The sequence below is a fragment of the Plectropomus leopardus genome, chromosome 19, assembly GCF_026936395.1.
Source record: "Plectropomus leopardus strain MGB_pleo_1.0 chromosome 19, ASM2693639v1, whole genome shotgun sequence".
In the NCBI taxonomy this organism is placed as follows: domain Eukaryota; kingdom Metazoa; phylum Chordata; class Actinopteri; order Perciformes; family Serranidae; genus Plectropomus; species Plectropomus leopardus.
In genome coordinates this window covers 11,126,355-11,153,547 of record NC_142194.1, presented here as the reverse complement: position 1 = coordinate 11,153,547, position 27,193 = coordinate 11,126,355, and the positions used below count along the sequence as shown (strand labels likewise).

The 27,193-nt window shown below is 37.8% G+C and overlaps 1 long non-coding RNA gene across 1 annotated transcript in view; it reads left to right on the top strand.

Annotated features, from left to right (window-relative positions):
* Positions 1-25,500, top strand: part of LOC148186316 (uncharacterized) — a 77,473-nt gene extending 51,973 nt beyond the window's left edge. Inside the window, exons 5-6 of the long non-coding RNA XR_015775008.1 lie at positions 21,538-21,626; positions 24,829-25,500. This is a non-coding gene — a long non-coding RNA (uncharacterized LOC148186316). The remainder of the gene's footprint in view (positions 1-21,537; positions 21,627-24,828) is intronic.
* Positions 25,501-27,193: the final 1,693 nt, after the last annotated feature.

The following is a 27,193-nucleotide window of genomic DNA, read 5'->3' as shown; positions in this document are numbered from 1 at the left end:
TAATGAACGTTCATGGGAGCATTCTCAAGTGTGTGGACTTATTTTTTTGGAATCTGTTTTTCGCTTTGTCCAGCAACTAGTCTTTACTACTTTTGGATGTCGCCACTGCCATAACATTTTTTTTTTTTTTTTTAACTGTACATTGTAATCCTCAGATATAAAACCACTGCATCATAATTACTCTCACAGTTCATGTTAATTGTGCATCTTGTGATTTCCCCCATCAGCTCAGTCTTCTTGTCTTTTGGTGAAAATTTGGAACATAAAAAAAACCCCATAATCTACCAGATGAAAACAGCCGTACAGATATTGACTGATGTATTCTTGTTGTGCCACTGGTAATATTGTACACTATGGAGGTGACTTCACTGCACAGCACTGGAATAGAAAACTTAACTTAACAGACCTATGCATTAAACATATTGTAGAATACAGTGTAACATTCATCACTGTCAAGGAGAGAGTTTGTATAAATTTAAATGCACTGAAGCGTTCAGAGCATTTTTTTTCCTCCTCTTCCTTTGTCTAAGAGTGGGAGTATATGTGTATCACTATAAAGCTGTCTTGTTTTTTGTAACACTGCAGAATTAAATATGAAGACTTCAGTAACATAATGCTCTTGTTGTATTTAGCACGGGTCAGATTATTTAAAATAATCTCTATTATAACGGCCGGAATACTTTGTCTCAATGTGACGTGAAGTCAATTCAATAAAGCAAAAAAGAATTGCATTGAGATTTGTGGGAATAGCTTGTTCAAAGATGTAGCCTACTTTAAAACCAATCATGGCCCCAAGTGCTGAATGTATTGGGAACCAAGACATGGCTGTGTAAGTGCCTGACAGTTTTAACATTAAAATAAATTGCCTAACCTTTCCAACATCCAGTGACAAAAACAGGAAAAATGAAAGATAATGGGTTATTATTCACTGAGGGATCCTATACATAATAATGATATCATCAATAATGGTACACCAGGGCTCATATACTCGGGCTCCTGTGGCTTAAAAAAAAAACATTTAATGGAATTACTTATTTTGAATCATCAGTCCTAGTCTGGTGTTTAGCTTTTCGAATAAAAAAGGGAGAAAGTGGCGTGTGATCGGAGAGAGGGAACAGGTTTGTTGGGATGAAAGAACGAAAAAGACAGAAAAAGGGACAAAGAGTAGAAGAATATAACATGTTATAATTCTTTGAGGACTGTTTCCAACCTTCAGCCGTGAGTCAATTTGCCAAATAACACAAGCAGAACCACACAAAAGAGGCACATCAGTACCGGCTTAAAGTACATGGCAGTAAGTGGGCAATAGACTTACAAAGTATTGCAGCGCTCGCCTGACAAATGCAATAAACAGCATTATCCTTCAGAGGCAATGCTGGTGGTGGCGGCTGTGCTCCACGGCCCTGTGCCCACCTCCTCCTCACTGTGGAGGCCAGGGACAACACACAACACTTGGGAGAGCCGGGGAGCAGTGGGGGTAGTGGTGCGTGGGGTGGAAGCGAGGGAGGAGGGTGGGGAGGGGGTCTTAAGGGTGGGGGGAGAAATAGGAGTTGCTGGTAGACCGAGACTGGCACCGACATGTGGGGAGGTGTGTGTGAGGCAATCTACAGAACAAATGAGGGCACTATCGCCTGTCATATTTCACATTTTCTTCGTTCTAAATAAGACAAAGACCATGTGAGTCGGGTGAGCAGAAAGCTCTTAGGAGGCATAAACAGCTGGAGAATGCAGCACCTCCACTGCACTGTGACCCACGCTGCAATAAATCTGTATAAAAGTGATTATGATGAGGCAAAGTGATCAAGCAAATGAAATATCTGGGCTTTAGCATATAACTCAGTGAGGTGAGGTGAGCTTTATAGCCCTTGCTCTAGGGGAGCCATACCTTGCATGTCCTGGGCAATTTGCTTCTCTTATTGCATGTTCCGTCTTTACTCGGAGTGGGTTTGGCAATGTGAGCGCTGCATGTTTGAGAGCTTGCTTGTGTTGTTGCTGGGATGTTTGAAGACGGTGAAAATAAAGACTGGGTTAATTTGTTTAAAGGTTGTGGAGCTGGATGCATATCTGCCTCCCAGCGTAAAATATATCATATGTTGTAAAATTATTTTTTTCACCTGAGCTCTGAGTCAGTCGGCTAGACAGCTGGAGTGTAAAGTTTATTTTGCTGGATCTCAGTTGGCACGAGTCATAAACAGATGCTTCGGATCCCTAAGCTGCCAACGAATAAAAATAGGAACTTTCATTTGATTTCTTTGAGGTTTTTTTTATTGATTCTAATTTACATATTTTAAAGATATATCATTTGATTGTGCTACAGTGCCATACACAGAAAACCTGGAAAAGTCATGGTTTTGTGTACAGTTATCTTCATCTACAGAATGTAAAATGACAATAAATTTATTTCCTGAAGCTGTTGGCCTGACGTAGGTCCAATATGTGTCGATGTTTGCTCCACCAAATTTGAGGGGGCTCTATAACAAAGTTTGTAATTATAACAATCACATTTGGGGATTTTCAGGTTTGGTGTTTGGGGGGTCTTCTGAAATTATAAGAAATACCAAATTTTATGATTACGTAATTAGCGCAGGGCAATTTTCTTATATGAGACTAGATATCATCTTTGATTTTTTGATATCGTATTATCTTAAATGTTGTTGTCTTCTCCTGGCTTTACAGTAAAGTGATGTCATTTCCTGGACTTGATTTTTCTCATATCGCCAGTCCTTATAATTGTAAGAAATACCCAAATTTGTTATTATAACAACAGATTTTGTGCGTGCCATATCAAAATTGCTGATTTGGGGGAACTTCAACAAAATCAGGGAGTTTGATAAATTGTGATGATTTGGTGCTGTAGGGTGGGTGAGGTGGTTAAGCTGCTGTTGTCAGTAGTTGGGGGGTGAATTCAAATCCTGTTTAGGGTCCCTAAAAAAAATCTAGGACCAGCCTTGGCCAGGGCTGCAGTTACTCAAATATTAATCTTGATCACAATTTTGGCTTCTTACATTTAAATGACCATGATCAAATATGATGTTGACCTTTAAAATGCATGCTAGAAAAACTTTGCTGCATATCAAATGTGGCGCTTCCTGAACTACCAGCCTACCTCCACTTTTGGGGAACTGCTGCTGCAGGCTGCGCATGACAAACGTAGACACTTGACAATGCTCTATTGATTTAAAATTTGCTAAAAGAAAAATTTATTTTTTTTTTGCTTCCAGGAGATGCACTGTGAATAGGGACTAGTTTAGATTAGAACATTAGCAGGAATGTAGCACAACATGGACTGAAAGTGACATAAAAATATTTTGTCCCTGAAATAAAATAATCGTGATCTCAATATTTATCAAAATAATTGTGATGATCAATTTGGCCATCATCAGGCCTGAATGCTGTTCTTGTTTGTCCCAACCACAGCGCAACATCTTGACTTTATTTCTCCAGGCAGTCACACTGTCGGGAGTCAGTGGGACTCCCGTCAGCTCAGTCACTCAGTGTCCCAGCTCTCCGTGCCGCCGAGTCTATATAGTGATGATCTAGCAATGATAACTGGATCAATACCTCCAGCCATGTGGACAGCCGGCTGGGAGCTGCATCACTACTCTCACAGGCGACCGAGTTGCAAACACTTCACCCCCCCTGCTCCTCCTCCTGCCGAGACTGCGAGCTTCACAACTCCTCTGACACACTTCATCTTATAATTTGATCAAGAAAAGTGTCACATTAAGCAGATCTTGCGGTCATAAATGAGAAATATGTGGATTTTATGAACTGTAAATGAGTGCCCCTTCATGGATGGTTATTTTAGTGTCAAAATATATTAAATACATAGGAAGGAAGGGCTGCACCTGATCACTGATTCTATACAGTCAGCACTGCACTGTCGTTAGATGTTTACAGTCTCATTTAGTTTGAAAAATCATATCAGATTGGTTTCTTCCTCTGAAAATTTAAGGATAAACAACCAAGGAATAAACAAGCATAAAAATAAGAAATATTTTTTAACAAAATGCATTAAAATGCAATCCTGTATATGTGTGCTGGGAATAAATGTGAGCTAGCAGCATAGGTAAAACCAATGAGATGTTACTTGTAGAGGAATGAAATTGGTTAATACAAAGGCATGTCGGTAATAACAATGTCCTTTCTCCGGTGACAAAGACAAAGTGCCTGCGTTTGGAGCGTACAAGCGCAAGAGACAAGTGATGGCTGAAGGTAGACTTTGGGAGAGCATTTGAATTTCATGTCCAAGAAGAGGCAGCCCATCATTAAAAAACCCTAATTTCTGTGTCAGGTAGAGTTACAGGTAATCGATCATCTTGTCACACCGATTTATTTTTTTCTGCCCGTTCAAAGTGAATTCTACTTCTTTCCAATTAAACTTGTTGCTGAAAAAGAAAACGTCTCTGGCTATTAAAGGCACATTTTGCCATGTTAGGTCTTTTTCCACCAAAGGTAATTTCTGAACATTTGGAAGAAAGGAGCCCAAGGGAGGCTGTGGCTATCAGGCAATTCTTCATGTAGAGCTGATCTGAGCAAAGCAGACCTTTTGAGGTCGGCATTGAACGTCTGTAAATGCGTGTGCATAGTCTTAAATCATTTGCTTAGATCTTCTTACATGACACCTAAACAGCAGAAATGTTGCTATTGTTGTTATCATTTTCTGCACTATGGTTGTACGTCACACTCATAATTGTTGAGAAATACTGAACAAGGTGTTTGCTTTAAATTATTATTACAAAGAGAATGTTGATTACGCAATGTAATGGCTATGGAATAGTAACACCATTGGTTTTTCGCTTTTGCTTTGCAGTTCTGTTAACCACTGGGTACAATTTCCTGCGAAACTTTGTAAGTGAAACACGTAATCTGCATTTCTGGTGACAGTTTTTACACCAGTTTTTGGTGGAGGTGTCTTTATTTACTCACATCTATAACACATTAGTACATTTTAATTAGTCTGTTTACACCTGAACTTTAATTGCTGATATGTGTTCTCAGGGTCAAAGAGAGTAAATAGAAAACTTGAATAAAAAGAACATTTGTCAGTAATATGATAGACGAAATGACTAATGTAAGCCTCTTTGTTGGCACTATGCAATGAAGGGCCACCAAAAAATACCATCTACCCTGTTTTCGTCCAAGCAGTGCTTCAGTATGTTCAAAATTAGTCAGCAGTTAGTTTGAGAGAGACTGTATAAGCACCCTAAGCACTGAAATATTTTCACTGACCTCCATGCTGCTTTCTATTGTTTACTAGCCTGTTTTCCAACTTGTACATAATGTCAAACGTAACACACTAGAAGGAAAAAACAAAACAAAAATGACTGCAGAGCTCTGCACATGGTTCTGGTCTTTTGACGATCGATGGGAGGGTAGTTTCACCAATTTAAGGTTTTTGGGGTATTTTGGGGGTGTGGTTATGTGTTTAAAAAACCTGCATTCACACACTAATTTTTAATGGAAAAAAGTGGATACATTTTTAGTTTGCAGTAGCTGGTAGCAAAAGAAACTTCCTCTTCCAATGAGTGGTGTAGCTGCTACATAAAGTGTGAAAATAAATTTAATATAATTTCCGTTTATTTGACTACACACAATGAGGCAGCAGTGTGCTTGCACCAAAGGACTGATAGATGCTTTAGGTCTCGAGAGGGGCTTATTTAGGTTTTACTACTCTGACAGCTTCACTCAACCTGACACTCCTGAGGAGCAGCTCTGGCCGTGACAGCGTGCGCCACCAAGGCATTGGGATATGTCTGCATAAAAGCCATTTATTGGTACATTTCTACACGTTAACGGTTGTCAGCTTTGGTTTCTTTAAAGACCCTTGGCTCACAGGGGGGATAAAATGCCTATGCTGTTCTGGGGAAATACTCTGTCCCTGACAGACAGTGACAAAAAACACCACTGCTTGTGGCCTCCGCCACTAGCAATGAGGTTTCACATAGGAGCGAGTGCTCCTTTGTCCCAGGGTCTAATTTATTTATGTGGCTAATCTTCAGGGGGTGGAGCGGCCATGCTCAGAGGTGTGTCATTTTACAGGGGGACCCACCGGAAGGATCAGTGACCTTGCAGAGACATCGCCATAATCGCGTGATTCGTTTCAATTAGTGCACAAGATCTGTCTCAGCTTGAAACCACATAAACAAGGATTATCAAGGGACACGCCTTCTCCCTAAAAAAGTCCCAAAAAGTTCATACTGCTGTTCATCACCTATCACGCTGGAGCACTTAATTCCTCTGCCATCCATCATTTACAGTTGCAGTCAGGAGATTCTCAGCAGAGAAGTTAACCATTTGACACCTGAGCAAATTGGTTTGATTTCTTTTGAAAACATGGAGAGAATGTGATGAGCAACTTAACAACACATGGCCTAAAAAAAGCAAGAAATTATCAAAAAAGTTACAAGCTAAAAACAGAAAAAGTAAAAAAACAAAAACAAACAAGACTGGAGAAGTGTAGAAATGTTTTTTAGTAACTTCATTTTTAATATATGATTAAAATGATTATGTATATAGTTTTCTGGACATTTTTCCCTATTTTTCTAATAATTCCCCAATTTTTTTTTTTTTTAATTAATTCTCTAATTTTCTCCCCATTTTTTTCTAATTTTCCTCCTTTCTCCACAAATTGTCAGGTCATTTTTTTTCTCGCCTTTTACTCATTTCTTGGTATTTGAGAGACATGTCTTGCCAAGTTGGTCATTTCCCTTTTTTAACATGTTTTTGAAATCAATTAAACCAAATTGCAGGTGAGAGCCGTCTGAATGCAGCAAAAGAAAGGTGATGTCTAACTAGGTTTTAAAGAGTCAAATTACTTGAAATAGTTCATCAAAGCACGAGACGTAATCAAACAAATTCAAAGTTTATTTGAAAGTTGTAGTCTAGTTTAACATGAGAGCTGCATCGCAGGGCTCCCACAAGATTCAGTGTCAGAGCCAAGACTGCATTCATCCTTACCCAGCAGCATTTATTTGGACAGAGGTGCAATGGCAGCAGAAAACGAGTGGAGGAGATGGAGCCTTGATTAGCAGCAGCCTTCCCAGCATGCTCTGCTATGACAAATGACTGACTGCGAACAATATCTAAGGCGATCAGGATAAAGTACCAACCATTTCAAGGCTCAGCAAAATTCTAATTCTAATTAGACTTTGCACCACACACCAAATAAAAATTGTTCCCATGGCATTTTGGCCTATCAACTGTTCCTCCGATCGCTGAAACAAAACGAATAAAGAAAATGATTAAAGTGATAACAAAGGCATAAAATTTAAATTATCGAGGCACCACATCTGGGATCTGTATGTCACTGCGCTGCCATTTTTACCCTCTCATTCAGCACTCCATTCTTTCTGCATGAGAGAGACTGCAAAACAGAGGGAAGCAAGGAAAAAAGGGAGAGAAGGAGCAGGGAGAAATTGTAACATTAAAAGGTAGAAAGCGAGAACGCAAATAGGCCTTCAGCTTTAGCGTTATTAATGACTCTTCAAAGATCTCCGACTTTTCCAATCTCTCAGAGAAGCGCATGAAGGAGTCTGCAGATGAAGCTGACCTTCAAAATGTTCTTTGGTCTTTAGTTAAGAAATTCACTCGCCATTATGGCATCATTAAGGAAACAAGGATAAAATTACTCCATGGTTAATGGCCTATAGGATCCCCCACCAAAATTTGTTTCAGATCTAATAAAACTGTGCTTAACACACTCGAATGAATTATGAGGACTGTTATGCGGGGTATTAAAATGTGGAAAATAGATTTTCGAGAGCTTGGAGGACTGGACTTTTTGAATCAGATAGTAGAATGGGATTTTCTGGGCAATAAATTCCACCATGTCTCAATTTAATTTCTTTCAGCTCTTAAATCTCAAGATATGATTTATCGTGTGGTTTTGATCATCTTTAAAAATACACCGTTGCCAACTTTGCTATTTCCAAGAAGGATAAACACGTTAAACTCCACATACATGAGCACATAAAATAACTTGTTTTCAGACATTTCGCTTAGATTAAGGAAAGCCGTGTAATTAAGATCTCAGTTAACCCTTTGGAATCTGGATTGACATCAGTTTTGTCTTTTTTTTTTTACAAGCTATTTACCCCTTTGGAACCTGATTTCTTTCAAAAACAGAAAAAAAGGCAATGATCAACTTGGCAAGAAATGCCCCTCGAATTGTGAGAAAGTAGCAACAAAAAAAGGTGACAACAAACAACCTGCAAAATTAGTTAAAAACTCTATTAATATATCATATATTCTATAATTGTTAGAATTATATATTAAAATTTATGTTATTAGTATATTTATGTTTTTGTGCTTATTTTCAGGGAATTTTCTTGTAACTTTTTAAAAACTTCTTGCTTATTTTTGGATGATGATGTCTTGTTAAGTTGCTCATAGCCTTTTCCTGTGTTTTTGAAAGAAATCAAACCAATTTGCTCAGGTTTCAAAGGGTTAAATAGGTATGTACTTGCGTACATGCTGTTGAGAGAAAGGATGCAGAGCTGGTTATTAGCATATCACATCAGAGGGGAGAGAAAGCAGGCAGGAGGCTGTTATGGAGAAAAATGAAGCTGCAGGCTACCGAGGCTCTTCATTGTCTCATATACAACCACATCGCAAACCTACAGAACTGTGTCATTTGCACCACTTATTACCTGCTATTGTAATCCAGACCTTGATGCCATCGTGAAATACAGACTTATTATAAAGAGGGGGAAAAGTTAGCCCAAGATGGTGCCACAGAGAGGTGGTTTGTGTGGTAATGGCATTTGCTCTCTTTAAACTTTAATCTTTCCTATTAATTCCCTGCAACTGGAGAATGTACGAGAGTTAATGTTCCATGAACGTGTTTCTCACTCCGCAATCTCTTCAAGCTAATTACCTTCAGGTGCTAAATGGTGGGAAATTGCCATCCATTTGGATGAGAAAAATTTCACCTCCTGCTCCCTAGTGAAACATTTTTTTGCCGGGCACATTAAGAAAAAAAAAAGAGGAAAAGAGGCAGGCCTCCACTAAGGTAAACAGTGGTCATAAAACCACCTCTACTTCCTTTTTTTTTGTCCTCCTGCCTGAAACAGGAAGCGGTAGTCCCTCTCTCCCAACGCATTGCGTACTGGCGGAGGTCAGGTAGAGGTCAACAGGTGCTCCTCTTGACAAGGGGAATGCAGAACAGATGTTTGATTGGCATGAATCATCTATACTGCCTATTAGAAACTTATGATGTGAAAGGATAGGACTCCTGGTAGTAGGACACTTTTTAATTTGATGTCTAAACAGGAAGGAGATCTTGAAGTTGCTGCATTTTTAATTAGACTCAATGGTTGGATGTTCGGTATCAATCTGTCAAGTTTGTCCTTCAGATCTGTTGGCAGACTTCATGTTTTAAGTGAGTTGTTTTAAAGGTCCAGTGTTTAACATTTAAGAGGATATATTTGCAGAAATTAAATAGAATAATTTGTGCATTATCACCTGAAAATAAGAATTGTTGTATTTCGATACCATAGAATGAGCCGGTCATAGGGAGCGCGTCCTTGTTCATATAGTTTACTTTGTTTCTACAGTACCCCAGAATGGACAAACCAAACTTTTTTTTTTTTTTTTACTGAATATATAGTTCAGTTATTGAGATGTGTTTGTGTATAAAGTGACATAAGCAAGTTTCCATACAAATGTAGTGCAAATTTCAGCTACATTTTCAGAAAATCTGCAAAAGAAATTATAAAATCCATTGTTTGGTTGGTTTTGATTGGCACACAACATTGCGTTACCCTTGTGTGAATATCATGAGTTAGTTCACAGAGACTGAACACTTTTTCTCCACTTTGGTACCAGTAAACCATTGCAGAAGAATAAGGTGACAGAAGTAACGGCATTGGCAATTTGATTACTGTTTTAGGTGAGAACTTGTTCCCTTGCAGTTAGCCTTGTATGCTCTGTTATGCATCACTCTACAGAGTAGAGTGTGCCCTGCATTAGTTGACTGTATCTCTTAATATGTGATGTTTGCTTCTTATACCCGTTTGGTCATTGACTGATTATTATATATCAGATATGCAAAGCAATTAGGCTTACATGCTTAGAGCTATAAACGAGTCAGTCAGCAAGCGTCCACTGAGTCAAACATAAACAATTTTGTGCAATATTTCAAGTTTTTTTGACACTGATTTATTTCATGTGTGAATTAAAAAATGCTCATAATGGACTAATCAGCAGCCTTTGAGGCTGAAAAATGAAAAGAGCCAAATACTGCAGTTCATTTGATGGCCACTTGAGGCTGGCTCAGTCACCGTAGACACCCATGTTAAAATGCCTGACTTTGCTGCAGAAGTAAACATGTTTACAGCCTGGTGCAATAACAGTTTTGGTTGCTGTAGCTAATTTCAACACTCATGTATTGTGGGTGAGTTGTGTTATAATTGCCATTATAGTTTATATGAAGGCTTAAAGTTACACGTATTTTAGGGCAGGGCTGTTTGAGTGACAGGCTGTCTGCAGTGCCTCGCTACAGTCTATGAATCAGATCTGCCCCTCGCACCAAATATGGTCACATCTGGCTCCAAAAAAACAAAGATGATGATGGCTGAAATGCCAAACTCGAGGCTTCAAAAAGGCGGGTGTTGTCACACCAAAATTATTAACTGTTTGGGAGCCAAGCACTATTTGGTTAAAAATTCAGTTCCAGAGGACGGCAAAAATCAAAAATTTTTCCTTCTACCGTTGCCGACCTCGCCTAATTTTAGCATCCTGCTCTTGTTCACTAAAACAACATCCGGTTTGCTTTCTACTGTCTGATTCAATGTGAATGCAGCATAATTAAGACAGGCGTTTATTTTCCAAAATGTGTAGCCGCACTGGGCTAGTAAAATTGGGGTTTTACAGTTTTTCTATTTTTCACAAAAAAAGTTGTCAGAACTGTGACAGTAAGACCCCGGTTAAGAATGGAAGTGTCCCCTAACATTTCTGCACTAACATATGTAACATTTTGTCTTCATACATGTTGTAGTTAATTGCTTCCATGCTGCTTATGGCGAATCAAACCACTTTCCACGTCTAAAACCCTCCAGTCCATCTGACTGTATTGAGCCCCCTGTGAACTCCATATGAAACCCTCATGGTGCAGTTCAGCGGGTTCTCAGAAAGAGTCAGGAAGATGCATCATATGAGGGGAGTAAAAAGGCCAGCTGGGATGGGTGGGCCACATTGTGATCACTCACCTTCATCCCTGATTTGTAGTCATTATCCCTACCAGCGTTTGAAGATCAAAAACAAGGACAGGGAGAGTGATGGGGGACAGAGAGAGGCAGCCGGAGAAAGAGAATGGGGGAAATGAGTGAAGGAGGGAGGGACAAAGAGACGGCTCAATGTGTGTGTGTGTGTGTGTGTGTGTGTCTGTCCCAGTGACTGCCATTTGCCCCTGTTTGGTGGATATAGGAGTGTCGGTGGCAGAGATGTTGGGGAGTGGGTGGGGTTGGGAGGAGGGTGGATAAGGGTGATAGCACCTTAAAACCAACCAAGCTGCAAAAGCAATGAATATTAAATTCACGCCTAAATAGCTGGGTCTATGTGAAGCATTACTGTATTATAATTTTAGATTTGTCACCGATGGGATGCAGGTTTGAGTTGGAACAACAAGGCACGTCAAAGCAATCTCCACTCCCCCGATAACGGCACAGCTGTAAATTGATAATCTTATCATAAATTATTTTGGCTTTTGGTGGTCTTGCAATCGGACAAATGCAAATAAAGTGTTTTATTTGTGCTGGGGCGTGTGATAAGGTGAGACAGTAAAAATAGGAACATATAACAATTAGAGACAAATATAATTTCTCTTTACCCATCCATGTCACAGGCAGAGTGTAAATGTTGAAGGACTCCCATCAGGCCATTGTATAAATTAACCAAACCCTTACTGTGCCGAAATCTATCCCCAACTGTTTGAGTGAGAAAGCAGAGATTTTTCCCTCCTTTTTTAGATTTAATTATCTTTTGTTGTTCTTTTTATCTACCTTCAAGGATTGTCCTCAGTGGGGGGTTAAAAGAATGGGAAGTGGAAAAGACGAGGGGGGTGTCTGATAGCGAGCGCCGGGTATGTAGGGCTAGTTTGTCCTCTGTTTGATCTGATTCCTTACAATGACACAGCGGGAAATTAAATATGAAACCGAATTAAAACCACTACTTAATGAACAACGGGGAAACAAAGTTGGCTCTCTTCCAAATTAAGTGAAAGTCTAACTTCTCCTCGGAGCGTTATCTCTTTAGTTCAGCTTAGTCTGAGGTAATTTTCGCTTCATTTAGACGCAACATTTAGGGAGGTGTTTGATGATTTCTAATAAAATCCCAATTTCAAACCATTTATCTTGCGAATATATTTAGAAACGGAGCACGGAACATGAAATTTACGCTTCAGTTTTGACGGTTTGAAGTGTAAAATTCAGTAGTTTGATTACTCCACTTTTTGTGTGATGTATTGGAGGTGAGTTATCCACAGTGGCAAGCCTTCCCCAGATATTGATTTTACAGACCTTCTGAAGGAGCTTTGCTTCTCTCCTTTGAGAGAAACAACACATGTAGAACATCAGCTGAATTGGTGTTAAATAATTTAGTATCAACCTATACTGTATGTGCAGTCATTAAGTGACGGCTGAGGTACAGTACAGAAATAAAGCATCGTTACTGGCTATTCCATTTGTTTCTTCTTCTCTGGTTCGTTGTTCTGCTGCTCTCAGCTATGGAAAATATTACAGCCAAACAAAATATTTAGCGACACTCGTGTTTTTATTATGTTGACTTCATTAAGCATTTACAAATGACAGGAGTACATGATTAGGGATAAATAACATGAATGAAATTGGTCATATAAACACAGTCAAATGCTAAATTTAAAGGGACTGTTCACTCCAAAATCAAAAATACATATTTTTCCTCTTACCTGTCGCGCTCTTTATCAGTATAGATCGTTTTGGTGTTGGTTGCCAAGTGTTTGAGATATCGGCCATGGAGATGTCTGCCTTCTCTCTAATATAATGAAACTAGATGGCGCTCAACTTGTGGAGCTCAAAGCACCAAAAAAAAACTCAACCGCGATGTCTCTTTTGAGAAATCATGACCCGAGATAATCCACAGACCTTGTTGTGAGCAGTTTGATGTAGGAACTATTTTCTTTCTACTGAACTACACCCACCAACTGTATTACCGCATAGAGGGAAGTGCACATCTACTCATTGGCGAGAGGCTTGTGACCGCACGAGATGTGAACATTAATGAGGTCCTCCTCGTCTTGAGGTGTAATGTTGGCTAGCTCAGTGGTGCTAGGTGAGCTTGCAGTAGATGCACACTTCCCTCTGCAGTGATACAGTTGGTGGGTGTAGTGTGATAGAAAGAAAATCGTTCCTTCATAAAAGTGCTCACAACAAGGTTTGAGGGTCAGAGTCCTGCATGAGTCTGATTTTCAAGACCCATTCCTTTACCAAAACTGCGACATGACCCCGCCCTGCTACCTGCACATATGACCAATTATTTCCATCACCTGACCTGAAACTGCAAATTTTGTAATTAAAATAATTTGTTCAAATAATTCAGTTTATTAGCACATTTAAAGTGATTGTTTTTGGACATTTCATACATGTGAAAATAATATTTTAAACAGGTAATTTAGGAAAAGCAACTTGAGTATTATTTTGCTTATTCCCATAACATTGAACAACACATCAGTTAACATCAGTTGTGTTACAATTAACAAGCCTGTTAGTAACACACTTGTTTGAAGCAGCTCTAATCAGTCCCACATGTTCTTTTTTATTAAATCCAGAACCAAACCCCAAAATAAAACTAACACAAAATACCATCTCCAAATCATTTTTTTCTGCAGGTATCTGTCGGTATCCACCCAATGCAGGACTCTGCCTAGGGTTATTTTCAATAACAGAGCCATGATTTCTGACAAAGACATTTATGTTGAGTTTTTGAAATGTATTTTTTTGATGCTTTGAGCACCACAAGCCAAGAACTGTCCCTTTAATGTTATATATCCCTTTTTTCTTGTGCTTTGTATCCTCAACAATATCATACTGTCTGTAAACAAATCAGCAGATTGTTTCTCTTCTGACAGGTGGAAATAAGCAGGAATAATTTCAAGCTGAAAGAATACTGAATGCAACAAAAACACTGTCAAATGACGCCTTTGGCAGGTGGAACTGCTCCCCTGCCAAACTGTCACCATTTAGGCCCGATAACGCAGGTAATTGCATTTCCAGAAGAGCAGGAGCAGATGAAACATGCTGTGGACAGATACTGCTGGCACACTGGCCCCTTCTGTTGGAAAATTTCATTTTTCCACAAGGAAGCCATGAATGCTAAGGCTGAATCCAAATCCGTTTTTCCGCACTTTATCAGTGTGTGGCCCACCAAGTGGGGAGATGGAGGTAATTCATTCAGCTGAGACTCACCACCCTAATCCAATTTCCAGCCTCCCCCAGCAAGAGATAATTACAAGTATTAAAGCTGTTAGGACAGGGGGGAAAGGGCCCTCTCTCTGAAACTCTGCTGCAGGCCCTGGAAATATCGACTGAGCGGGGGGATTTCTGCTGGGAGAACTCAAGCTAAGGTATTGTTCAAAACTAAGAAAGTGTGTTAACTAATGAGGCAAAGGGATTCTCAAGGTATAAAAGGACACCCATAGCCACATGTCATTACAGACCCCAGGACTTTTTTCTTTTTTTTGTACCTCGTGCATCACTTAACTGCACGAACAATTGGTCATTTCATGTGTAAAGACAAGTAGGGGTTCCTGCACAATCAGTATGCATATAATAGTCCTTGGAATGTGTCATCGCTTTGAACGCCATACAATCTTTATAATCAGATGTACAGCACTGCACTATCAATACAGCTCTTTTGGGAATACTCCGAACTCAAGCTGGGACATCTAACTACGTTTACTTACAGTCACTAAAATTTTCTGTAATAACATTTTTAAAACTCTTAAAGGAGTAAGTGTAACATCTGTCTGTTGTGGACCATTCTATAACATAATCCATTTTGTTTGCACAAAATGTGAAGTCAATTAAATCTTGTCTTGTCTTATTTACAAATGCTTGCACTCAGCATGCCAGAAATTACAACCTTGTGTTCAAAACTTTAATGATATGAAGTTTCTTCTTCTAATTTTTGAATGAACAGATTATTGAAACACTGAAAAACAGCTGAATTAAGTTGTGTTAATAGACGTAGAAAGTTGAAAACATAGCCAGGTGTTGAAGTTCTTTCAACTAGTTGGACGTATCCAGTTAAAAGGGGACTTTTTGTCCAGTGATAAAACCGAAAACACAGAGGAGCAGAGAGGAAAACAATGTCCAGACAAGAGAGAGGGGTAGTTAGGCTAGGACTGAAAATGTTATGTTTTCCCCTCTGTGGCTTTTTACTGTTGGTGTATTTTTATTTATTTATTTATTTTACACATTTAGAACCAAAGGCCATGTATGTTAATTTTTTTTTGTCAATCACAAGCAGTGATTTCAATGCTAAAGCTTTCAGTGCAGCAATTATATCACTTACTTTGTTTCTAAAGTGCATATTATAAAGTAAAGATGACTTTTCTGCTTTTAGACAGTACGTTGACATGCACACAAAAATAAAAGTAACGAAAATATTTTAAAAAAAAACCAAATAGAAACAATATAGTGGATTTCATGTTGTACTGTATGTTGTATGCAGGGAGAATTGAAACAAAAAAGTAATGCTGTTTTTGTAATGCATAGCCTGTATGAATAACAACACAGCTACTGTGACATCATCCATTGGTTTGAAACTTTGATAGTTCTGTGTTTTGGAGGGGGTGGGAGGGCAGAAATAACCATATTGATGTGGGAGGCTGTTACTGTGGAGGAGTTAGGGGTGGATCTGACTCACAGACCCTTTCACGCAAGGGACCCCATCCTTAAATATGCATAACTTAAAATAAATGTAAATAAATCTAATTCACTCTGGTACAATTATCATGAATGTTGAAATTAGTTAAAGAGACCAGCACAGTGTTTGGTCCCAGGCTGTAAACATGTTAATTTCTGCTGTGAAGTTGAGCATTTTACCATGGGAGTCTGTTTCAGAGCCAGCCTCAAGTGGCCATTCGAGGAAGTGCAGTTTTTGGTACCTCAGCATTTCATTTTCAGCTTCAGCGGTTGCAGCTTGTAATAATGCCATCAGGTGGTAGTATTTTATAGTTGTTGTGCTATTATTGACTGTATGTTCCTCTTGTATAGAAAATATGCAAGTGATCTGAAAGATTTGATATTTCATAGGAATTGCTGTGGGTAGAGTTATGTATAGAAAGGTTTTTTTTTTGCATTTGAACTGCAGAGTTGTTATTGAATGGATATCATGTGGTTTTGAGCAGAATATTAACAATTTGGCTAATTTTGTGATGTAGGTGTGTTGTGTTAAAAGTTTAGAAAAAGTATTGTAAGTGTAAATAACGCAACTGTAAGAAAACTGTAAATGCTAGCTACATATATGCCTCTAAAACTACCAACACATAGCCATATTGTTTATCATTATACCCCCTGGGATAAAAAAATCTCACTTTTCACTGTTTGTCCCAACCTCAGCCACTCCAACACTGCAGCCATCTACACCCCATCCAGTGGTAAACTACACCTTTTCATGTCTTTGAAGCCACAATAGAGGACTGAGGTTGGAGCAGCACAGAGGGTTTCTTTTTTTTTCTCTCTCCGCTGCTTAAACTTTGACTCCTCAAGGAGCGGAAGCTGCAAAAAAAGCTCTAATTAACGGAAGCAGAGACGCTCCTGCGCTCTCCCATTCAGCGCTCCACAATAGTCAAACCTGTGAAGCAGAACCAGGAATGGAATATTGAAGGAATGAATGGAAACGCACCCAAATAAGAGACCCGACATCACCCCCTGTCCACTCTCAGTCCCTTCTCTGTATTGTTTAACTCAGTTGAAGAGGGTCTGCCGCAGGAGTCCCATTCTTTATCAATTATTTAAGATCAAAGAGGCAGAGTAGAGGCATGCTGATGTAAAGGAATTAGTTTGTATATCATCTGAGGCCAATTTTTTCATGGAAATATGTTCACTCACCACCAAGAAATGTCTCAATTCCACACAGTGCAAAATCCTCAACGCGTTAGTTTACAGTAAAAAATGTTAAATATTTTCTCTGAATCTACATCTATATAAATTTAAATAATGATAGATTAAAAAGGCTACGCATTCAAAATTGTGTGCATTGAGTTAGTAAAACATGAGAAAATTGTCAAAAATGTTCCATCTCACAACCTTAAAATGACTTAAAGCTTTGCCTAAACCTTCACCAAGAACAAATCACTTGATCCTTGGCCCGTTACTTTACCTTACACCATTGCAATCTGTCGAGTTTTAGAGATATCCTTGTGACTAAGAGGAGAGGCACAAACAATAACCAACTATAAGTGAGGAGGAGCTCATAAACATAACATTATAGGTCAAATTCCCTCATATGCTGTATAACTGATGTGTTTTCTGCCCAACAAGAGACAATACTGTCATTTGTCACTTTAATGAACACTTTTCTGTGTTTAGCTGTGACTTTGCAACCAATTCTAATTACTCGAGTTTAAAAAAACTCACATTTCGGAGACTTCCCACAGCTCCATGCATATCATTACCAGCCATTTTAGACATGTTAATCCAATTAATGAAACTCAAACTGGTCCTTTCCCCATTACTATTAAGGTGTGTTGAGGCTCCAAAATGTGAGTCACTTATTCCTGTCTGAATGTCGTACCAATTGTAGGAACGAGATGGAAATGTTTCTGCAACAGTTTCCATCAAAGTAGGAAATAGGAATGCGATGTTTGTCTCTACAAAATGTTTTTTCCTGCTCTGATCTGATTCCACTCCTGAGCAATTCATGATTTTAGGTTGTTTTATAAGGTAAGAAAAAAAATAACTTGACTCGACAGTCAGTGACAAATGTATTGAAACATTTATATCCTGTTTATATCTGTAAGACTACTAAATGAGAGATAGACATACACCTGTATCACTATGTCCGAGTGTTTTTGTGCATAATGCCTTTTTTGTTTTAGATTTTATAACAGATATGATGGATATTTTATATTGCCAGCATTGCAGAGTTTATGTATGTGTTTGATAATGCACATAGTGTTTTAAACTTTGTGTCTTAAAGTGAATATGTATGAATTTGCTTTGATGCGTCAGAATATACTCTTGTGGGATGATGACGTTTACCTGACCTAACTTAATAAGGCAGGGCAAGTTAATTTATATAGCACCTTTCAACAAGGAGGCATTTAAAAGTGCTTTACATTTGACATAAAACACATTTAGACAAGATATTTAAGAAATGCAGAGCAATGTAAAATTGACACACGATAGCATTTAAAAAGAATAAAATGGAAGTTTAAAAAAATAGAATAAAAAAATAGATTAAGTCACATTAAAGAGGAGAACAAATATTTTCACGCAGCTGCAGTGATCTGTAAGGCCATGGCAAACAAAAAAGTCTTATGCCCTGAAGTCAGGGAGTCACGATACACTGCAGGGCTGCAACTAATGATTATTTTTGAATAATCTGTTGATTATTTCTCGATTAATCGTTTAGTTTTTTGTCAATAAAATGTCAGAAAATTATGAAAGATGACATCCTCAAAAGTTTTGTTTTGTCCACAACCCAAAATATATTAATTTTGCTTTCATAGAGGAGCAAATAAACCAGAAAATATTCCCATTTAAGAAGCTGAAATCAGAAATTTGACTTTTTTTGCAAACTGATTAATCGATCATCAAATTAGCAAATTTAATACTTGACAACTAATCAATTAATTGTTGCAGCTCTAAAACAGTACTTGGAATTAATGGTTGCAAATGCATGCAGGTGTAATTCAGTTGAAGAATGAGCTCAAGTTAAACAGTGCTTGCTGTTTAAACAAATTGGGTATTGTTAATTAGCCCTCTCTTTTACAGTAAACACGAGGAGGTTTTGAGAGTGGTACATTGTTGCTAAAGGGGGCAGAAATAGCCCAGCTGCTCATGTTATTTGAAGTACTGACATTCCTATTCTTTACCATGAATGTTTACTTTTGTTTGCAAGCTTTATTTCCTTGAAATATTACATATCCTCAGCTCGGTGCAAGGGGGGAGGGAATTGCAGAGAGGGGACTTGTGTGAAGTTTTTAATATGTCACAGGCATAGTGCTGTTTGGAAATGCAGTGTATTTTACTCAGCCCCCAATAATCTATTCTGTTCAGCCAGGCGCACACATTGACAAATGTTTCCAGCATTAGGTATTTACCTAGTGGAATGTAATGGATGTAAAGAGTTTGAAAACGCCTGGCGCACTAACAGCATGGGCAGTAGCAAGACTATCTAGACTGAGGAGAAAATACACTATTCAAAACAGAATCAATGGCTCTGAAGGATGGTGTGTTCGTTTGTGTGCGCGCAGGGGTGTGTTTGTGTTTAGCTCCCTCTGAATGTATGTGTGTACATCTGTTTGTGCTCTAAAGCGCTGACTGCAAACTTACCATAAGTCACTCCAGACACGGTAATAGTTTCAGCAAAATCCATGCAGTGGAAATGTAAATATTTGTCCTTACGCAAAGACAATGTAGAGGCATAAAGTGTCACAAAGTATTCCTGTCTGCAAGAATAAATGTATACACCGCCAAAGAGTTCAGCAGTGAGAAGTTGTAGAAAGAATTGCAGGCTGCTGAGATCATCTAACACAAAAATAGCACATTTAGAGAAAGCAGCATTTTAATTTTTTTTTTTTTTTAATTTATTGATTAATTTTTCAGTTGTATTTTGTCTATGCCAAATGTCTATTGATGTTCTAATTTGAGCAGTGAGAACCAAAGGAGCATAAGTGATATTTTTGGTGAAAAAGAGTTGTTTTTATCAAATGGAAGCTCCTGAGGAGCTTTTTGTACCGCTGAAAAAGATAACCTGTGTATTCTAAACCTCAATCTCAATCATCAATAACCAAAAGACTTTACACTAAACACACTGAGCTATTTGGGCCAAAAAGGTGCCCAAAGTGCACTTACTAAAAAAAACTTTAAAAAAAAGGTGAAATAATGTTCATTAGATGTAAAATTGCAGCGGTATACTGGTTTTAACGGTTATCACACCATGCACATTTGCTTAACTACGGTATTGAAAAAAGAAATTTGCAATTGGACAGAGAATCGCACCTTTATGTCATTGGTTTTCAAAAAGAAGACTTTCAGTTTCAGTCATACTAAACTGCTGTTTCCACCCCTCAAAAACATTCTGTTTTCATTCCCTTAAGGGTCATTGTAACTGATAATGATAATAATAATTGTGTAATACTATACTGTGATATTTTTGGAGACAGTAATTGTACCATGAAAGTCTTATACCATTGACGAAGACAAAATATGGTCATTTTATTATTTTGGGTATTAAATTACGTCAGTCTGATGTCATTTACACCTTTCTGGTTCTCACCTTTTGAAATTATGTTTTTAAAAAGTCATCTTAACTCTGCCAGGAGTAAAATTATGGTGGGGACATTTTGCTTGACTTGTTTGATTTTATTTCTTGTTCGTGGCCCTAACATAGTCTGCATTCAGCGCTCAGTAGATGAAAAAGTTGTGTTTTTAAAATGTAAACCACCTCAGATAACTTAATGTCTGATTTTTTTAGGAATAAATGGACAATACCTGATCTTATGTCCTCTGGGCTTTGTGTTTTTCAAAATTTCAATACCGTGGCCACACACAATGTCTCAGTTCTGCCGCTGATGTTTGCGCACAAGTTAGTTGCTCATTTATTTATATTACATACTTAACGTTGCCTATAATTTGCACTGGTATTGGTTAGATTCTTTTCATGAAATATTTACAGATGTTCACAGTCATTTATTGTCAAATCTTCAGCAATTGCAAAAGCAGTCACTGCCATCAAAGAGCTTGTGTCATCTCTCACATTCCTGCCTTATTCTGTTTTGGATATGTGTGAAGTTTAAGTGGTATGTGCAACTAGCTAATGACACATTTGCAGTTTTGTTACGCCAGTGATCATGAAGTTCTAGAATCTTGAGTTTCTGTAGCAAATATAAGCAGTTTTTTAAAATACAAAACACTTTTTCTTTTAGTAAAGTAAGTCCTTGATACATTTGAGTTGTTGCGGCTGCAGAAGCACCTTTTCGAAATTGAATTAGCTTAATTCAGATTTCAGTCAGGTCATATCTGATCCAACAATTGGTACACAAAACTAAGAATTTGACAAATTATTCAAGACCATCTTTCACCACTTGACAGTCTACGGTTGTTGATACTTGATGCACAGGTGCATTTGCTCTGCACTCAGACAAACCCATAACATTGTGGATTTATATCCCAGGCAGGCTGAGAGGTGAGAGTTTCTGCTGGGACAGAGGTCTGTTTTTGGGACAGTTTGAAGGGGCAGATCCCCGGTTCAGCTTGGATTCGCCTCTCATCTTCTGTTGGCTGATCTTTTTCCCTCTCTCTCTCTTCTTGAAACAACTTTTTTTTTCAGCTCTATAGAGGCCAGCCATCTCATTCATTACATGCACCATGCGTCCAGTCAGACGTACAGGCGGGCCGGACACTTTCACACAAAAAGGGGTAAGCTCATTTAAAGTACAAAGATTTTATAGGTCCACCAGAAGTATTACTAAATGTACTCAAATAGTTGCGTTGGCTTTTGTGTGGTTAAATTAGATCAATTGCCTGATTACTGTACATTTAAATACTCTTCAGTGACTTTTAAGTCGACTTTGAAACAGTTTGGGGAATAATGCGAGCGTAAATGGAGGGGAAAAAATCAAACATGTGGTTAGGCTGAAGAAAAGGCAGGTCTGACGCATCAAAAGTCCCATATATCTCTTAGAAATGGGATTTATAATCCAGCCTACAACAGGAGGGCTGCCATGATGTGCAGTCAATATATGGGTGGCACTCCCCATAAAGGCCTCGGCCTTCTTTCTGCGTTTGATTTATTGTCACAGCAGCTCAGCTCAGACGGCCTCATGAAACCTTTTGTCAGTCTGCTAATGACACTGTTTTTGTTATTTGAATCATTTTTTGCCATCCTTCAACTGTTTCTCTCTTCATGTTTCTGCACCAAAAGAGTCACCGTTTCTGCTTTTCCATATTTTGAGATTATTCAAATTGTAAAGTGAGTTGTTCTTCTAAAGGAAGTCTCTGGACTAAAACGAAATTACTTCAGAATTAGTTACTGTTTTTAAAAGCCAATGACATAAAAAATACCCTGAACATTATGTTCAGTGTGAGATGACACTAATTGTAAGCACTTTCCCTGACTCATTATTGGTAAAACTAACGATTGACTAATCTTTTTTTTTTTAAAAAACAAAGAGTTTGCTTATCTCAAACAATACTAAATGCGTTTTTTCCTCAATCAAAGCTCACAGCAATAATTTTCATGTACTTTAACAGCATTGCATAGCCTATTTCTTAACAATTGATTAATTGTTAACATCCCTAGATAAAACTGTTAGTCTGATATACTGTTGGATATAATTTAGCCCAAAATCTTGAAAGAGCTGGACTGTAATGTTTTGGTTTTTTTTTTTTATTTAACAACTATCCAGTTGTTGTAGATGGCTCATGTTCAAGGGTGTGGTTTACTCTGGCAGTTGTATTTTACGTACAGGAGGCACGCCCGTCCTTTAGTCTTCAAGTCTGCTCTTTATCCTTTTAATAAAAGATTATGTTTCGTTACAATGAAACAAGTTTATCCAAATGCTCAAAAGGCTCTTTGAAAAGACTTAAAACTAGCAGAGAAATTATGGCAGACCCCTCCCATGTTTTGTATTCAGAAAACAAACTGTTACCATCAGGTAGATGCTGTAGGGCTCCGATTTAATCAGAAATATCTGAGTAGATATAAAAACTCTTTCATCCCAGTTTCAGTGTATCTACTAGACTCAGGTCATGATGAGGGTGAAAATGAGGGCCAGTATTGCATGTATTTAAATGCATTTAATGTCATTTTATGCACTATGTATTTATTTTTATGTGGCATTCTCTATGTCCAATGCAAATCCTTCTTAGGGCCAATAAAAGTAACCTTGAATGTTCTTTTCTGGTCAAAATAATAAGTGGAGGTTTGTTTTCCACTTGTCAAAATTAGCAGATTTAAGGCTAACATAGGCGTATTCATTTCAGCTCAATAGAAATGTTATGAAATTACATTTTTATGGCAATTTCAGTTTTGACTTTGTGACAGAAATGTCAGCTGCCATACGAAACCGACCTTTTTACCAAAATCCCCTTGTAATTTGAGCTTAATGTTGCTCCAGACAAATTAAGTGCAAGTTAATGATTAAGCCATGAATCCCTCAGACACTCGGTATGGGAAAGTTTTAGGGAGGAACAGCTCGGGCCCGGCTCGACAATCATTAAAACGTGCTGACAGCGATGGGAGAACAAGTTCCCACTTTGATCCGACGACAGACCTGAGCTCAGCCTAACGTCATCCTGCTGCTCTGCCTCCGCTCTCACATTTATTAACTCTGAGGTTCAACCAACAACGCCTTGCACTCAAAATTTGGCACTTAAAATACTCATATTAAAGGTATTAAGGAGCAAGGAGCATAATCCACCAAGGGTGCGCTCAAGAACTGTGTGATTTTCTGCCCATACAAATTTGTTTGTGTTAGATTAGCAAAATGGAAAGTCAAGATACTGAGATTTGATTGTTTTTGATCTCTTAATTGTAATAGTGTCAAAGATGCTTTTATTTAATATTTGACTTCTAACAATTATGCTCATTAATGTGTCTCTATGCGATGAATGCCAACAAACTGATAGTCTTTGCAGTCTCGCAATGATCTCCTCTTATGTTTTTTTCAGGTTTGCATAAACTGTTTACACTGATTTCTTAATATGATTTTTGAGTGATTTTGTTTTGATATTTACATTACACAATCTTTGGGCATTAGTTATGTCCAACTTTGCACATTTTCTTGACACCTGACAAAGACACACTAAGGCAGAATAAGAAAGTAGAAAGTTTCTATAAAACCTTTGTTTGTTTGTGTGTGAGCGCAAACTTTATTGTTTGTTTCGGAAGGATTTATCAGCAGAATGAATCGTGTCCTGACTTGAGCCTCAGTAGTTAGGTGACAGTGGTGTAAGTCAGCCGTAAGCAGCTGCACCCAGCGTAGAAATGAAGGTCTTCTGCTGCCCCCCAGGGGCTTATATTGGAGATCACAGGCAGTACTGCAGCCGGCAGCTCTCTCATTTAAGGTGAGAAAGCTTAAATGTGTGCACGCTCATGCTGAGGGAACAGATCTCAGGACAGTGGGGTGGACAGTGAGTGATTTTATATGAGTATAATACTCAAAACTATGCAAAAATAGTTTGTTTATTCAGTATTTGTGAAAATACATATTTCATTAAACTGGTTGTTGGGGCTGCACAGTTAGTATGCAGATTTACAGTTTTATATATTTCATTTCTTTTATGTTACAGTGAAAAATAATGCACTAATAATACAACATTGATGTTTTCTTGCAGCTGCTCCGAAGCAGATTTTCAGACGAGAGTCAGGAAAATAAATCAACTTGGTATTTAAATGACAATTAGAACATGCGTGTAACACCATCAAGAACAATCACGGCCCGTATTACTGAGTAAACATTTACTCCAGCTGCAGAAAACAAGGCCTCAACAACAAGCCATGTGTAAAGACCTCTTATTGAATCGCAGCATGGAGCTTCAATTCACTGTATAAAGCTGAAATGCTGAAGTGCATTAGGACGCAGAAATGCTCATAACATCTGTTTCCTTTGTGTTACAGAGGATATCGCTTTTGTAGCAAGCAATATGTGCCATCAGTGACTGCTGGAATAATATTTGTGTTCCCCCCTCGAACAGACACACTGTCACAGAAGCACTTGTCTACATTTTGTAGTTGCTCGAGGAAAATAATTGCCTTATCTGCAACTGTCAAAATGATGAATGCCCCGGAGAGCACCGAGAATTGACTGATGGAATTGGGGGAAAATCTAATCCCTGATCTGAACACTTTGTATAATACATTAACCCCTCTGGTACAATAGGCTGCACAGAAACAGATTTGTATAGACTTGTAGAAATAAATTCAACGGAGGCTGAAGGATCGATAAACATCAGGAGTTATGGCGGCGTCTGCGCCGAGTCAAACAGAGCGTCAGGAAACATTAAGTGCATTGAGATGTATGGAGGAGTTGAGTCAAAGAACAGATGCAAGAAAGTATATGCTATAATGCAGTCATATCTGCGTTATCTGCCCATATGAATAGAGCAGCAATGATTAGTCGATTAACAGAAAATTAATTAACTATTTTGATAATTGAGTAATCATTTTAGTCATTTTTAGGCAAAAAAGCTAAACATTTGCTGATTTCACGCTTCTTAGATCTGAGAATTTGATGCATTTTTTCGTCAAACATAATAAGATTTATAGCTCTGGATTTTTGGACTGTTCGAATAAAACAACATTTGAAGACGTTATTTTGCTTTGAAAAATTTCTCAAGGAATTTTTTACGATTTTCATTCATTGACATTTTATTGATACAAAGATTGATCAATTAATTGAGAAAGTAATGGACAGATTAATTGATAATAAAAGATAGTAATTGGGTCAAAAGTGCATGCTACTCCTCTCTGTCCTGCTATTTCAAATCCTGACCAACTCTGTCACATATAGTTGCAAATACCACCAAAATACAATTAACAATTGCTAGTTGCAGCCTTGCATACCAGGCTATAATTGACAGTGATCAATCCAAAATACTTATAAACAGGGTTCACACGGTCATTGAAAACCTGGAGTAGTCATGAAATGTCACAAACATATTTTCCAGGCCTGGGAAAGTCATGGAATTAGTAAAAACCATTGAGAGCTTTGAAAAAATCATTGAATTTTGTTGTGTTTAATTAAATTATTACAGTAATTTTGCATAGGTAATGTCCATGTAAAGCACCTTAATGGCAAATTTATTTTCTGTAGCTGTCGACATAATGCCGTGTGTGTGATGTTTTGTTTACCATCACGTATGTTTTTACATTTTCTCCCTACGCTCCATCTCTCCCTTCATGCATGCCAGCTATGAAATTATGTAAGAATAGAGTTTGATTTTTATATATTTGAAGGAATGTTGGGAATGAGGGGCGAGAAGAAAGATCAAGATCTATTTCATGTAGAATAATAAAGAATTATATTTTTTTAATCTGGTGACAGATATAAAAAAATTATAATAATTGGATGAGCAAAGGAATAAAAAATCTTTGAAAGCCACCTAGAGATGCACACAGATTTTTCAAATATCTATTAGAAAAACCTTTGAGGACAATAGTCCAGTCTTTTATGATATGCAAGTCTGCAAGTGCAACCAGTATGTCTATGTATTTCCAAAATTATTAGAACTAGAGGACCGAAGATTAGAGTGACACGTGATGGAAGTCCTCATGAAGCCTAAAGTTCATTTTTCAAAGTAACATTTTTTTAATATCTATTATTGCAATTTATTGTATATTTTGTGATGTGGATGTGAGTAAGAGTAAATTAGTTGCATGATGTGTGTATTTATGTTTCATCAGCCACACCTTTGAGTTAAAAGTGTTTTTACAATTGCACCAGTTCTTCCATGAAACAACTGAGTGCTCTAAACAGCTTTCTGTGTAAATTTTACATCACTACATGTGTCGGATACCCCAGAGGAATATTATTATGTCGTGAAATCATCATATTTTTACAGTTGGCTATGCTGTGCAACTATTGAACTTTGGGCTGGGCAATATAGTAAGATTGTATCGATATTGTTTTATGAGACTAGACATCATCTTAGATTTTGATATCGTGATATCTTACGTTTTCTCTTTTTCTGGTTTTAAAAGACTGCACTTTGGAAATATGATCTGATTTTCTGAAATTAGCAGATACTTCTAACTCTTCTAGCATTTGCCCTCACTCACTTACACATTAGTGAAGATTATTTATCAAAAATCTCAACGTGTGAATATTTTGTGAAAGCACCAATAGTAAACTTTATAGTATCGTAGCAATATTGACATCGACATATTTAGTCAAAAATATTGGGATATTTGATTTTCTCCATATCGCACAGAACTAATTGAACTTATTAACCATCTACTAGATTTTTAGATGTATTGCCTTTAT